The 14,811-nt window shown below is 42.0% G+C and overlaps 1 protein-coding gene across 50 annotated transcripts in view; it reads left to right on the top strand.

Annotated features, from left to right (window-relative positions):
* The window catches only part of LOC138922933 (heparan sulfate glucosamine 3-O-sulfotransferase 4-like), a 94,581-nt gene that overhangs the window by 16,746 nt on the left and 63,024 nt on the right, over positions 1 to 14,811 (top strand). For 15 of the 50 annotated variants that reach the window (XR_011436062.1, XR_011436063.1, XR_011436069.1 and 12 more), the window contains 2 exons: positions 41 to 8,376; positions 11,483 to 11,577. The exons of 1 other annotated variant lie outside the window; for it this stretch is intronic. The gene's annotated coding sequence lies outside the window, so the exon portion shown is untranslated. Of the gene's footprint in view, positions 1 to 40; positions 8,377 to 11,482; positions 11,578 to 11,720; positions 11,927 to 13,373; positions 13,600 to 14,811 lie in introns of all 50 variants that reach the window. 34 more of the 50 variants (XM_070259367.1, XM_070259380.1, XM_070259381.1 and 31 more) reach the window with 9 other exon arrangements.

Raw genomic sequence — 14,811 nt, 5'->3', positions numbered from 1 at the left:
AAACATCTCTTGAAACAAGAGATTTCTTCTTGTTTTCTAGAAGAAATAGCGAAGCTGGTCTAGCGCTTGGTGATATTTCCAAACAGTCCTTTTGTGAATGGCCATGAGAAGATGTCCTTCTTCAGCCAAGGATGAAGCCTTATACTTTGTATTATTTAAAGTACCTGATGCCATGCTACACAACTAGTGTGTGTGCATCCATTCATCTGACAGATATTTATTGTGACAAATAAAAATGGCAAGCATTAGGATATATTGGAGTATATAAGGAAGCCATTTGGTATAAAACTAATTCGGCCTGATTCTTTTTTTCAAAAGGGCCTGACTGTGGCTATTGAGCACGCATTGCATATCTACTTAGACATTTCCTATGGCCAGAACAAAGGCCCTTGAGATAAAGGTGCAACTTTCCCCCACATTAGCATTTCCTTAGGGATAAGCATTTTTCCTTAGGCTAGGAATTGATTGCTGCACTCACCTCCCAGCTCACCTGTGACCACCCAGCTGGAGACAACAGACTGCCACCCTGCTGTGTTCACCGAGACAGCAGACCTACCTGCTATTTCCATCAATCGCTGTGCCGACAGAGCAGTCTCGCGACTATTGTAAAAGGGACATTTCAATCCTATGTGAAACATCCTCTTTGAGGGTATATAACCACCCTTATACCCCGACTTCTTTGGAGTGCTCTGTTCCTTTGTGGAAAGACTCTCCCGGGTTATAATCCTCAGATTTAAGCTCAGAATAAACTCACCCAAATTTTCATTTATAGATTGGATATGGATTATTTTCGTCGACAGTTCTTGGCGTAGTCGCGGCAGGATTTCAGAGACACCCACCGGAGGCCACCTGGAATCTACACTGAACCGGCATTCGGTACCAATAAGGGCCCATTGAGCCCTCCGGATCACTGCATTCTTCAGGTGACCTTGGTGAGTTCTCCTGAAACCCGGACCTCCTTATTTTAAGTCGATGGTCCAAGAGTTTATATGAGCTGGGTAAGGTCTTAAGACTAGAGGTTTTGAGGGGTACCGGTACAGTTCCTAGGTGGAGAAAAACCTAGAGAGAATTCCTAAGCCTCAGGGGCTTAGAGGAGCTTGGAGTGAGCTGGGTTGGTTGTCCTTTTAATTTGGCTTTGAATTGGAAAGAATTGTATTTATAAAGTCTGAACAAACTGCTTGATAGAGAAATGAGAGACTGAATGTCTTCAGCTCCGAAGAAAAGGGACACTTGCTCCTCCCGGCCTTTACCAAAAGGCGCCCTTAGGTGACTAAGGACCTCAGCGGGAGTGTCAGAGGATCAATCCTCAGACATGCAGCGGTCCCATAGGGAACTCCACTCTCATTCACGGTAATTAATTACAGGCTCGTCCGGGGACGCGCACATAAGGGCTGGTCACCTGCGCTCCGAGCTCCCACGGCAGTATTAGGCGGCCGGAGGGAAAAACCGAGGCACGTAAGAGAGTGTTTACGACCTTTCTATGGGGAGTAACACTCACAAGCAGCACACTTCTGACCCACTACACTGTCCTTAGAAGTTGTTCAGACTTTATCAAAAAAAAAAAACAGACAAGCAAAAAGAAAATGGGAAACCCTGCTTTTTAAAGCCGGCCAGCTCCCGGATGGACGACCTCCCAATGGAACTCCAGCTGGTTTGCTGTATGGAAACAATGCTTGCAAGTATCTAACAAAATGGGAAGGATTAACTAAGAATGACTTAAGTGGCCAAAGTGGGGAACGTTCGATATCTCAAAGCTACTGTATTTGTGCACACAAGTAGAAAGAGCCGGCTCTAAAACTAAAGCAAAAGAATGTGAAGCTTATTATGATTGGCATTTAGAGGCTTCAAAACGTAATAATGATAAAGTGAATTCTTTACAGGAGACTAACCGTAAATTGGCAGAGACTGTATCTGAATTTAAAAAGGATAAGAAGCCACAAACTGTCCCACCCCGTTTATCCCTTCCATCTCCTCTGCAGCTGCCTTTGGAATCTCAGAGCCCATCTCCTTCTTTTCTAAAGAGCTCTATTCCTTCTATTAAAGTAAGCGCTTACAAAAAGTTTTTCTGAATAGAACTAACCCAAAAGTCTTCACCTCTCTTAGAGTTACAATGGCCATTTTCGTCTCCTTTTTAGCTTTGCAACCGGGAAACAAATCTTTAAGGAGTAAAAGGCTCCACCCCTGGGAGCCCCAACTTTGGGTTTCTGGGCCTGATCACCCCAGCAACCCTAAGTGGGGTGCCCTCTCTTGACAGTTGACTCATTGAGTATTTTAGTCACCTACTGAGTCAGTTATAAGGGTAGGAGACCTGTGATTTATTCTGTGAACTGTCCTGGGGTTGTGTGCCCAGCATGGGAACCGTTGTGTGACTCTTATCTTGATAACCCTCTGGAAGAGGCCATGAGGGCGAGGTTTGATCTCATCTCTTCTTTTCTTTGTCTGTTTTGCTCATCATCTCTTCTGTTGTCACCAAGTCGAGGTTAAGTTCAGGCTGGACCTGACCAGAACCTGGACCTCCTGTAAATCGAAAACTTGGGTTTGTCTGTGCCTTTGTGATGCAGTTGGACAGGTAGATCAACTTGGAATGTAATTTGAGTTAAAACCCAGTTTCTGAGAAATCAAGAGTTTTGGCATAAAGTAAGTGCTTACATAAATTCTAAATGTAGTAGAAATTAACCCAGTATCTTTCAAGGTTAACGTCTTGTGAATTAACCTTTGGTACATGAAAGCTTGTTTAAGTTTGTTGGTTTGATTGAAAATAGTCTTGTTGTCAGAGTTGTCGGTATTTGCATAACGATGCAGGCATGCAGCCTGGGTTTACTAGTCAAATAAGTTCATGTTGTCTGTTGGAAATTCGTCAGCAAAATAATAGCTTTAAATGAGGACCAGTTTTGTCTCATGTCTCATGAGGTTTTCATAGGTAATCTGAACATAAGTGTTGGAAACAAACGGTTTAAATAGATAAAAGTGGGTACAATAACTGTTTTATGGTCTGTATACTTGGAAAAGAAAACACCTTTGAAATTCTTTTTGGTTTTGCCAAGTCAAGTTAAATGATAAAAATCTGAGTATCTGGGTAATTTTTGGATTGGATAGAACAAACGTTGCTAAACATCTAAGTTTATCTGCTTTTGGTTTTTATTGCAGAGATGCTAAAGTCTATGGGTCTTTTACTGTAAAGTGATGTGTTCCTAGAAATTATGAAGTGTTTAGAATGCTGATATAAAAGACAATTTGTAATTGCTTACCTTTTAGTGTTTACTAGGGTCTGTTAATGGTTAAAAGTTCTAATTAACATATGTAATTAAAGCCATTGGAAATTAATAAGGAAAACAGCTCTGCATTCAAGGAAAGTTAAAATGTAAGTTTTCAGTAAAAAGGGTATAAAGAATGGAAATATTTTTGTTTGGTTGGTTAAGAAAGATAAATTTGTCCTAATGTACTAGAAGAGAAGAAAGAAAGCATGGGACAAATTCTGAAGGCAAAAAGAAAGTTGTAGAAGGTTTGTGAAGGAGAAATTCTCAAAGGAGTTTTATGCCTGGTCAAGTAGACTGAGATTAAAGTAAATCCAATTAAGTAAATGAGTTTTAATGTTAAAAAAAAAACACAAAACTGCTAACAGAGATTAAGATCAAGAACCGGTTATACAGGACTGAATGAACTGAGGATGATTATAATTTTTACGACTTTTGTTTGAAATATTGTTTTTGATGTGTTGTTTTGTTTTCTCAGATTTAAGGAAATCTTTTCTCTTATGCTAACCATGTCTTATAGCAATCAGTGAAATTATACCTTTGTGAGCAAAACTGAAACATTTGTCTTTTTCTCCCTACCTGATCCCTCCAGAATTTGGAAACTCTTTGTGAGTATGGCTATTTCTTGGCAATATAGTTATTTGCATAAGTTCAATAAGAATCTGTTCTCCTTGTAACAGTACACATTTGTTATCTTACCAAAACTTTGACTGGAATGTCATGTTTGAGAGAAAGACACAGACTCAGATATGACAATACTGCCTTTGAGGAATAAGGTTGACTTTCTGGAAATAAAGCCACTTGGAAATATGGGCCTGGTACCTTGCTTTACAGAGAGAGATTCCAGCAATCTTACCTGGTAAGTAAGGAAGCTTGCTTATCTGGCAGGTGCAATGAACCTCGAAATATTCTGGGGAATCTCAAGAAAGGAGAGAAGTCACCCAAATCTAAGGTATTGCAGGCAAGGCCTCATGGCACAAATCCTTGGCTTGACTTTTCTGGCCTCAAGAAGTCTTTAAAGTTCAATCTGAGATTCCTCATGAAAAATTCCAGCAAAGCAGATTTAAGAACCTATATGATCAATTGCTATTCTTGCTGCACTTATGTAAATAATTGGGCCAAGTTTCTTGAAACTAAACTTATTTTGGCAAACCAATTAGTCTTAACTTGACTATCTTTGGTAAAAATGAGGGTGATTTTAGAGAGAAGAATTGTTTCAGTGAAAAATTATAATACGCATTTGTGGATATTAGATCCTAGTTCTGTTAATTGTCTTTGAGGCTTTTTCTACCTGTGAAGTGAACTGCATCCTGAATTCTTCTACTGAAATATCTGGTTACAAACCTCCAAACTAATGTTTTCAATTTTTCCCTCATTTTCATTTGGAATCATTGAGAATTGATCATGCTCTTTTTCCTGAAACCTTGCAAACTGAAGCTGAACAACTTGATAGAAACTTAAGAGAGATTCCTATCTGTTGCTGTGTAAGCTGTAAGCCACTCAAAAGATACCTGAGTGCCCGATGACATCATCAGACATTTCAAGCTGCAAAAAGATGCTTTGACTCTGACATCTAGAAGTCTTCTTGACTGCCTGCCCCTGGATGCAGGAACTAATTTATAATTTGCTCCAACCATTAACCTTGTTACCTTCCAACATCACAAGGGAGAGAAGACCACGACTGCATTCTATTGTTTAATTTGGTTTACAAATGAGTCTTACTTAAGTGTAGGTGAGGATGTTACACTGTCTAGCCTCAAGAATGCCTGCTACTTTCTGTTAACTCTGCTAACCCAGTAAAAGATTTCCTTCTACAGGCTCAAGAAATTACCACAGAACAAGAGAAACAGATGTGGCAGTCAAAAGGGGGAATTTTTGACACCCCCTCGCAGATGTGGTTCGGGCCCAATAAGAAACCCACTCACAAGGCCACTTTCCCTTCCTAAGGGACCCTTTGAGGTATGACAATTGGACTTTGTCCAAATGCCACCATCTCAAGGATAAACATATCTTGTAATGATCTGTATGTTCTCACATTGTTTTGAGGCCTTTCCTTGCAGAAGAGCGATGGCTTTAGGTAAATTATTATCGAAAAGAATAAATTCCTGTTTGAGGAATTCCTCCTGAGTTACACAGTGACTGGGGGAACTCAAATCTATTTGTAATGTTTGGCCAATATTGCAGCATTTCTACTGTGCCCACCATCCTCAATCCTCAGTATTGGTAAAAGGAACTAATGGCACAACCAATAGTTAATTGGCAAGCTTTCAGAAACATTTACTCTCTCACGGCCAAAAGCTCTTCTGCTAGTGCTCTTTAATCTTAGATCTATACTTTTTGTAAACATCGGCTGTCTCCTTTTAAATAATACAACAGCCTATGCAATTAAATGAAGAAATATATGAACCAGCTTTGCTTAAGGGATGTATTACATTGTTTTCATGGTCTTATTGTGGTGCTTAAAAGAAATGAAAGATTTGTAGCTGATTCTTTCACAGAGAAGTCCCAGAACTTAAGGATCATGGACTGTAACCTGAAGAATTTATGTATTGAAAGAGACATCAAATAAGACTGTTTGCAGCCCTGTCGAAAAGGACCAAACCAGGAGGAGAAGAAGACGACATCTGTTGTAGACAGCTGTCCCAAGACTCCGGACCAGGCCTGTATTCCCAACCTTATATCTCCTCATTTAAACCTTTGTTATGCTTAAACTGTATACCTATTTTATAATTGTTTGGAATCCTATCATACTTAAAGTGATTAATTTGGAACAGACTGGTCTTGAAGGCCAGGAATTTATCGAGTGACTCCTAATGGAACTCAATGGTTATGTGGAACAAATCTTTGGCCTTGGCTACTGCCTGGATGGCTAAAACATTGCACCCCGAGTTTCCTTTAAAAGCAGGGAAGGAGTCAGGCTGAGTTAAAACCTGTCGCCAATCTCCCTCTCTTTAAGGCCGGATGGGCTTGTCAGTGCTCCACTGGTATGGCTATATTTGCAGCCATATTTGCTCCTTTGGACCTAAAAGATGTCATTATTACATATGGAAGATCTGACTAAATTTACTCAAGAAGCCCTTAACAATAGTCAAGCAGGAATAGTCTCATTAAATACTGAAATGCCTTTAATGAGAAGGGCTGTCATTCAAAACAGAATGGCTTTAGATATTCTTACTGCATCCCAAGGTGGTACATAGACAATCATTCAGACTGAATGCTGTGCTTTTATACGTCATGAATCTTCCAATGTGTCATCTCTGAAGAAGCAAGTGGATGCCTTATGTGATCCGACACCCAGTCTTGAGTTGTTTGGTTAGCTCCCTTCCGGTATCAGTTCCCTTTTCCAATCCAGATTGGAATTCTTATTTCTACTACTTCTTGGAATCCTTGTACTGGTCATAATATTCAAACTAATTGTTGTTTTCTTTTCTCAGTGTTGTAAGAGTAGCATACAAACTAAAGTAATGATTGCTCGACGGCTTTAGATGGTTGATCTGTCTTATAACCCTGGACAAATTTCCTTTTCTGCTAGAGACTATGACTAAGAATGCATTTCAGACTAATCCTTTAAAAATGCTGTTATTATCGTTACTGTACTTGTTCTATAATCATATACAATGTAAATGCAAGGTGTCATAGAAAAGCGCATATACAATGTTTGTGCAACAATCTAAATTAATTACATAACATATGAAATGCTTCCTCTGTTAATAAATATACTTCCATGCTTGTCCACTATTTCCCCCCAACGTGGACGACTAGGCAAATAAATAAGATAAAAGCCTAGCACCGAGGGACATGATGGACCCAGGGCAGGCAGCAACCACCCTGGCGCCGAGGGACAATATTTTGATCATCAATGCTTTCTATCGAAAGATTAGAGATCAAAAGGGGGAAATGACAAATAAAAATGGCAAGCATTAGGATATATTGGAGTATATGAGGAAGCCATTTGGTATAAAACTAATTCGGCCTGATTCTTTTTTTCAAAAGGGCCTGACTGTGGCTATTGAGCACGCATTGCATATCTACTTAGACATTTCCTATGGCCAGAACAAAGGCCCTTGAGATAAAGGTGCAACTTTCCCCCACATTAGCATTTCCTTAGGGATAAGCATTTTTCCTTAGGCTATTAATTGATTGCTGCACTCACCTCCCAGCTCACCTGTGACCACCCAGCTGGAGACAACAGACTGCCACCCTGCTGTGTTCACCGAGACAGCAGACCTACCTGCTATTTCCATCAATCGCTGTGCCGACAGAGCAGTCTCGCGACTATTGTAAAAGGGACATTTCAATCCTATGTGAAACATCCTCTTTGAGGGTATATAACCACCCTTATACCCCGACTTCTTTGGAGTGCTCTGTTCCTTTGTGGAAAGACTCTCCCGGGTTATAATCCTCAGATTTAAGCTCAGAATAAACTCACCCAAATTTTCATTTATAGATTGGATATGGATTATTTTCGTCGACAGTTCACTCACCTACCAGCTGACTCCCTGGGAAGCCAGAGCAGTTTGCCAACTAATATGGTTAATTGGGATTTGATAAGTGCTATGAAGACACCAGAGATTCAGCAGTTTCTCCCAGCTATCGAACTTATTTTGGCTAATGGATATCACTCCCACTCCCATTTCAATCTTACAAAGGGATGCTAGAAGAGGATTGACCAGTCAGAAGGTGGAAACTTAATAAAAATTGAAAGTCAGAGACGGGAGGGAATGAAAGCAGCAGAGGAAGAAGGAGGCAGAGACTGGACGGCCAGCAAGGCCTCAGTGCCCTGCACAGTTTAAGCTGAGCCAGGTATTCTTCCTGTTTCCTTGCTTGATCTTTGCTTGATCCTCCCTCTTGCCGACGCCCTCACCTGGAGGAGTCAAGCCCAGCACAGATGCCACTGAGACAGGTCAAAGCCAGGGAAAGGTCCTGGGATCAAAACTTGGCTAAGTACGATCCAAACTTCCAAGCAGTCAGAAGTAGAAAGAGCCAGAAGATAAACCTAACCCATTTTTGAAGGGGTGCCAAAGGTGAAAAGCAGGAAAACCAAAATTACTCATCAAGTCTAAAGGGGGAGCACAGAGCCAGAAGCTGAGAGGAGAAGAGGAGTCAAGCAAGTCAGTGCCAGGTAAAAACAGAAATAGAGAGTTGAAAAAAAAAAAACAAAGCAAAGCGAAATGAAGGGTCCAAGACAATAATTGGGAGCATTCCTTGGGGTTTGATAATGGATTTTATGGGTTAGCTTAAGTTAAAAGCAAAAGATGTGAGCGGGTACCTTCCTTCCTTCTGACATTATCTCCCACCTTATCAACAGTCCATTGTTACCAAGGCATTAACAACACTTACCAAACAAAGTCTAGAAGCCCTTTGGGCAGTCTTGCTAAGAACCATTTTAGTCTAGACTGATTTGGCCTTGAGGATGACCACATCTCCTCAGGACAGTTCTCCCTGGATTCCTCCATTGGCTATTTTGGGAAATGACGCACTTGGACAAATGGTCTACCTAAATGAATGGTTCAGGTCTGAGCAGCATGAGACACTGGCAGATAGGAATGCCTCCCTTAGCAGCAGGAAATTCAGCGCTTACCACGTCCCATGCGGCGTGCTCTCCCAGAATACTTTAAATATGATATCCCAGTGTATTTAACATTTTAAAATTACTCCATTTGGTTAAAATCAATTAGATCTTTTTGAGGATCTTGGTCTTTCTCCAGCCCAGTTTAAACCATAATTTCCTGAAGACTAGGATTATCTCGCCGTGTTCTTTTTCACGTCCCCGTCGTTTCTAGTCAAGCCTCAAAACGTGAAGTCTGCACTGTGGGTTCATAGCACCTCAGAGATCATCTCGATTCTCCCCATCCCACAGTGGGAAAGTGACCTCAGTCAACGTGGAGTAGAGTGTTTAGTCTCAGCCTTAAAATAAGTGTTTTCTTTTTTATTGTCTTTTCTTCCTGTCTGCTTTTCAGAGTAGAAGCAACAGTAATTTAAACTTTTCTGCTATGTGACCTACACTCCACAGGTACCTTATAATAGCTGAGCCAGGGCTTAACAAAGGAATTGGGTGTGTGTGGTATTTGTGTGAGCATGTGCTTGTGTGTGTGTGTGTGTGTCACAATCTGATTGCCGATGTGGGATGGGAGATGGGAAAGAATGTTTAGGCACTTGTGTATTTATATCAAAGAGATGGTAGGACCCACAAAAAAGAATTCATTTTTTGTGATGTTAATGTTATATTTTGGGGGGAGGTTTTGGGGGAGGAAGATTTGCTTCTAAGGGGTGGACTCATATCTCTGTGTGGGGAGGCTCAGTTATAACGACAACTGAAGTCTCTCCTGGCGTTGGGATAGTTCATTCTCGTAGGGAGAAATGCAATGCTCATCCCTCCTCCCTCACACCCCCCCCACCACTTCCTTGGTGCCCTTCCAAGGTAGGGCCCTTGGTGCTGGCTGCTCAGTCCTCCCCCAGGGGTGGCTTTCCAAGGCCAAGAGGGCCAGAGAGGGCTGCTGCCAGAGATGCTTCTGTTCTGGCTCCTTCTCACTCCCCTTCCTGTCTGCTGGGGCTTTTGGTGGCAGCACCTAGTCCTGACGGGGTTAGAGTACCACCCTGGAGCGGATGGTGTGTGCACCAGCAAGCATCCAGTCAATTCATGAGTTATCCTCTGTGTGAGCTGGGCTGTGATGTGCCGTTATCTTCCTGCTCCCATTTTACACTTCACACACCAGCTTTCTCTCCAGACAGTTGTTTGATCACTAACTACTTCGAATATCATGACCATAGGCTCATTTAATTTTTCTGTTTTAAAGGATGGTGCTGGTGTGCACAGGGAGCAGCCACGTCAATTTACACATTTGCCAAGGTATCCGATTGTGAGCTGCCTATCAAGGTGCTGACTTTAATAAAAGCTTATTACCGTGAGCATTATTTAGCATTTATGTGGCTCCTCACAATTGTTTACCCATTATTTCTCAGCGCTCCCCTGTCTAGGTGATGATCAGTGTTAGCAACCCGCATTGTAGAGGCAGTAAATCCGGGGTCCTGGAGAGGTTTTAGTAATATCCCCAAAAGGACACAAAGTGAATAACCACAGAACAGTGACTTTCCTGGAACCCCTTGAAACTGGCCTGGACCCCTCTCCCTCTAGCATACTTGGCGAGTTCACTCATTCCATCCTCTGGTTTGCAGACCTGCACAGGGTGGGCTCTTCTCGCAGATTGCAGCTCAGATACCCTGAGGCCTTCCCTGGCTACCTTATCTACAACAGCATCCCCTCCCCAAGGCTCTATCACATTCCTGTGTTTATGGACTCCACAGAGCTTAGTGCCACCTGAAGTTATCTTGTTTATGTGAAGTTGTGTGTCTTTGTGTTTGTTGTCTGTCTGTACCATTCAGGAAGGTCATCACTATGAAAATAGCAGTCTTGCCTGGGTTGTTCATTGCTATGTCTATCCTCTTTGTTGAAAGCAACTGTCATTACAGTAGGCACTCAATAATGCTTGTTGAGAGAATGACAAAGACAGACCCTGTAAATACTGTTACTCACACATCATTTTCTTTGCCTTTTCATCTCTTTCTGGATTTTCTGGCCATAGTCACACATACAGTCAGTTATTCTCAATTACGCTGGAGCTAATGATCCAGGCTGTGGATGGCCCAGGTCCTTGGCTTCCTTCCTTCTCTGGCTTCCTCTCCTCTGGAGATTCCTCCAGATCTTTCGGTCTTTTCTGGCCTTAGTTGAGAGGGGTCGAGAGGAGAGTAGGGCAATGAAAGTCCTATTAGACAATTTTGCAAGTTCTAATAGCTTTTGACAGGTACAAAGTTGAAATTATTGATCTTAAGATTTATTTTTTACCTTATTTGTGGATTCAAAAAAATGCATCTGTTTTATATATGCAGTACAGTGAAAAGTGCTTTGAAGAAGTTAAAAGCGCTGTATAAATGTAAGAGAGAATTATGTATGCATGTAGTCCCATTAACCTTGGTAATTGAGACTTGGTTGTAGATTTAAAATATAATTACTTTTGATAGAACAGTAGCTCACACTTTTCTAATGGGTAGAGCCAGACAAGGCTTAGAAAATGTGCCTTTGGTAGATTTTATTTTTGAGCCATCAAATCAAGACAAAGCTTACAATCCCTTCAGAGGCTAAAAGGGTGGCAGTAGTGGTGATTTCTCATCAACAAGTCAGAATAGGCAAATGGTCTTAAATGATTGAATTTTCTTGCTTCAAATTTCAGGACAATGAGAATACAGTTTCCTCCGAAAAAATCTTAGGCTGATCTTGGAAGAAAGACCCCCTGGATCATCTAAAAATAAAGTTTTCTATTTAAAGGTTGGTTTTAATGTTCATTATAGCCCTATGTGCTACCATAAAATGGTTTGCCTTTTTGTTTTAAACATAAGGAATCAATGTAATGCCTTATACCTGATAACCTGTGCTGTTGTATTTGGTCCTCCCTACAACTCTGTCCATAGATATTATTGTTGCCACTTTATAGATGAAAAAACGGAAGCAAAACCATTAAGCGCCTTCCCTAAGGTCTTAAAAGAAGTCACCAAGAAGGTGGTGTGGCTCAAGTCTCCTGACTCCAGTTTACTATTCTCCACAATAATGTTGGAAAACCACATTGGAACGGGAAGACTCATTCCAAGTACTGCTGTCACACCAGCAAGCTTCAAAGGTCAGGCAGATATTTTACTTTACGGTTAAATTGGCCACATTTGCTCAGTGTGTACTATATCCTAGGCCCTGTGCTTTGCCCTGGGAGGATTCAGAGAAAGTAAAAGACGGATTAGACTTTCCTGGCTCTTACAAGCTGGTGGGAATGGGAGACACATGCATACAAACGTGTAAGGGCAAGGGGGACAGTGCACTAAGAGAGATACACAGCTCTGTGGGAGCCGGGAAGGAGCAGTCTCTGAACACGTTCCAGGAAAGGGGTCACCTTCCATGCCAAGATGAACTTTGCATGAATAAAGATTTAAGTGAGGACAGATTGAGAAGAGTGAAGAGGGGAATGGGGTGTCGACCAAATTTCATCCACCTGCAATTTTACCTACTCAAATTTTATCTACCATGGCAAGAAGTTAGTGTCTAATATTTTAAAATTACTTTTAAATACAAGTATTTGCATATTAGTTATATAAATAGAGGTAAACACCAGAACAACTATGATAGAAATGGCTCAAGTGGTTTCCATGGCGAATGGAACTAGGGGCATAGGAAGGATTGGGGTTGTGAGGTGGGGGAGGGCCTGCCGTGGTTCTTTATAAAGCCTTCAGTACTATTTGGTTTTAAAGGCACAGGTATGGATTCCTTAGATAAATATTAATTTTTAAGTGAGCCTTAAAGAATGAGTAAGGTTTCTACAAGGAGAGGGAGGAGGTGGGTATTTATAGCAGAGGACCCAACATTAACAGAGAGAGGCGGCAGGAGAGCAGAGGGAAGAGCAGGTAACCCATTAGGATGACTGTGGAACACACCTCCCTGCGTGGGGACACCTGAGCTGGTGCTTGATTGCAGAAGGCCTTGGATAGAAGGGCGCGCACAGACATGCACACACACACACACTCATGTGGTTGTCGGCAGGGAAGCAATAAAGGGTATTGGGCAAAGGGGTGATATGCTCAGAACTGAGCTTTGCGTACAGCAGTGGTTCTCACCTTGGAGATTACCTTGCTTGTTAAAATTGCCGGGCCCCACATCAAAGTTTCTTCTTGAGTAGGTCCAGAGTGAGGCCCGAGAATCTGCATTTCTAACAAGTTCCCAGGCAATGCTAATGCTGCTGGTCTGGGAACCACAATTTGAGAAGCAATAATAGAGTAATCTATCAACAAGGAGAAGTCGAGACTAGAGTAGTGGGAGAATGAAGGTCAAGGGACTGTTCCACTAGGACAGAGCAGAAGGAATGGGGCCCTGATGGGGAGTGATGGTGAGAAAGTCCAGAACAGCAATCAAGAGAAGAGACTAACTGCTTCAAAGGATAGAGGACCATTGGGCCATGTTCTGGGTCACACCAAATCACAAATCACTGTTAAATCTCCAGTGCTTGGGCCAAGTATGCCAAGAAGCACCTGAAATTCATTTTTTTTTTTAAAGATTTTATTTTTTCCTTTTTCTCCCCAAAGCCCCCCGGCACATAGTTGTGTATTCTTCGTTGTGGGTTCCTCTAGTTGTGGCATGTGGGACGCTGCCTCAGCGTGGTCTGACGAGCAGTGCCATGTCCGCGCCCAGGATTCGAACCGACGAAACACTGGGCCGCCTGCAGTGGAGCGCGCGAACTTAACCACTCGGCCACGGGGCCAGCCCCTGAAATTCATTTTTAAAGCAGCAATCCTGTCTAGAAATTAAGCTGTGAGTTTTACCTTACTTTCCCTTTCTTCCCCATCTCTAACCTCATTCTAGTGCAATTTAGGTTACAAAAGCATCTTCCAGGGAGAGCATTCATATCTGCACGTGGTCAGAAAGTGTATCTGTCTGTATATATAAAATCGTATTAAAGCTGGTTTCCTTATTATTTCATTTTAGAACATCCCTGTAGCTAAATGGTGTTCAAAGTAAACATGGAGAACAGAAGCATCCATCTGTACCTAGTGAGGCAAAAAATGACTGAATTCCCATACCATATAAATACCCCATGAAAACACAGAGGAATCCTTGATCCACCCAACATTCACTGAGTATCTGCCTCGTGGCAAGCACTGCGGATGTGCTTGGATACAAAGACAAATAAAACGTGGGCTCCACTCCCAGCAGTTCAACATCTAGCAGTCTTTGTCCCATGCTCTTAAATCTTGCTAAGGATTGGGTTTTGTTTGTAATAGAAATTCTAAAGCAGGGACAGAAGAAGTTATCTTTCCTAAATTGCCCACCTCTGTTGTCTAACTATTCCACTGAGGAAAACACTTGGTCCTGGGTTACTTCGCTGAGCTCAGATATGTTTTGCTGACACACAGAGTCTGGGCAGCATCCAGCCCCCCGTTTACTCCCTGGTCTTTAAGTCTAGTAAGTATTTTATCATTTACACCTTTCGATGTCCAAAGAGAGTGCCGCTCGGGGTTTAAAACATGTAATTTCCTTTACTACCTCCCCAAATAACGGGGTCATTTCAGGACCAGGACAGTTTGGCACTGGGACGTGTTTCCCAGAAGTACTAATAGTTCGAGAGAGGAGCAAGTGTCTTCACATCTGCAGGTCTGGGTGCCGAACTTTCTACTGTCGGTGAGAATCATGTCCCAGTGAAAATGTAGAAGTGAACCAACCCTCAAAGGGATAAGGTGACAGGGAGTGGTGTTTACTTGAGTCAGAGAGTAACTGAAAATGACTTCTGCAGCTGGAATAAAACAAAGGGTTGAAGGTCAACTTCCTCTTTGATTTTGGCTAGTCAGCAGTTCAAGCAGCCTTTTCAAATGTTTCGTGTCTGCTGACTTGTTCAACTCTATAAAAGACCCCACATCTTGCACCAACCTGTACCTCTTGGGCACTGGAGCGAAACAAAAGGAAAAATGTTCCGTCTTATTAGAATTAATGAAGTCATGCCACTCACATCCGTCCACGTTACTCCAC

This window comes from Equus caballus, unplaced genomic scaffold, assembly GCF_041296265.1.
Source record: "Equus caballus isolate H_3958 breed thoroughbred unplaced genomic scaffold, TB-T2T haplotype1-0000019, whole genome shotgun sequence".
Classification (NCBI taxonomy): Eukaryota; Metazoa; Chordata; class Mammalia; order Perissodactyla; family Equidae; genus Equus; species Equus caballus.
This window is presented reverse-complemented; position numbering and strand designations above follow the sequence as displayed.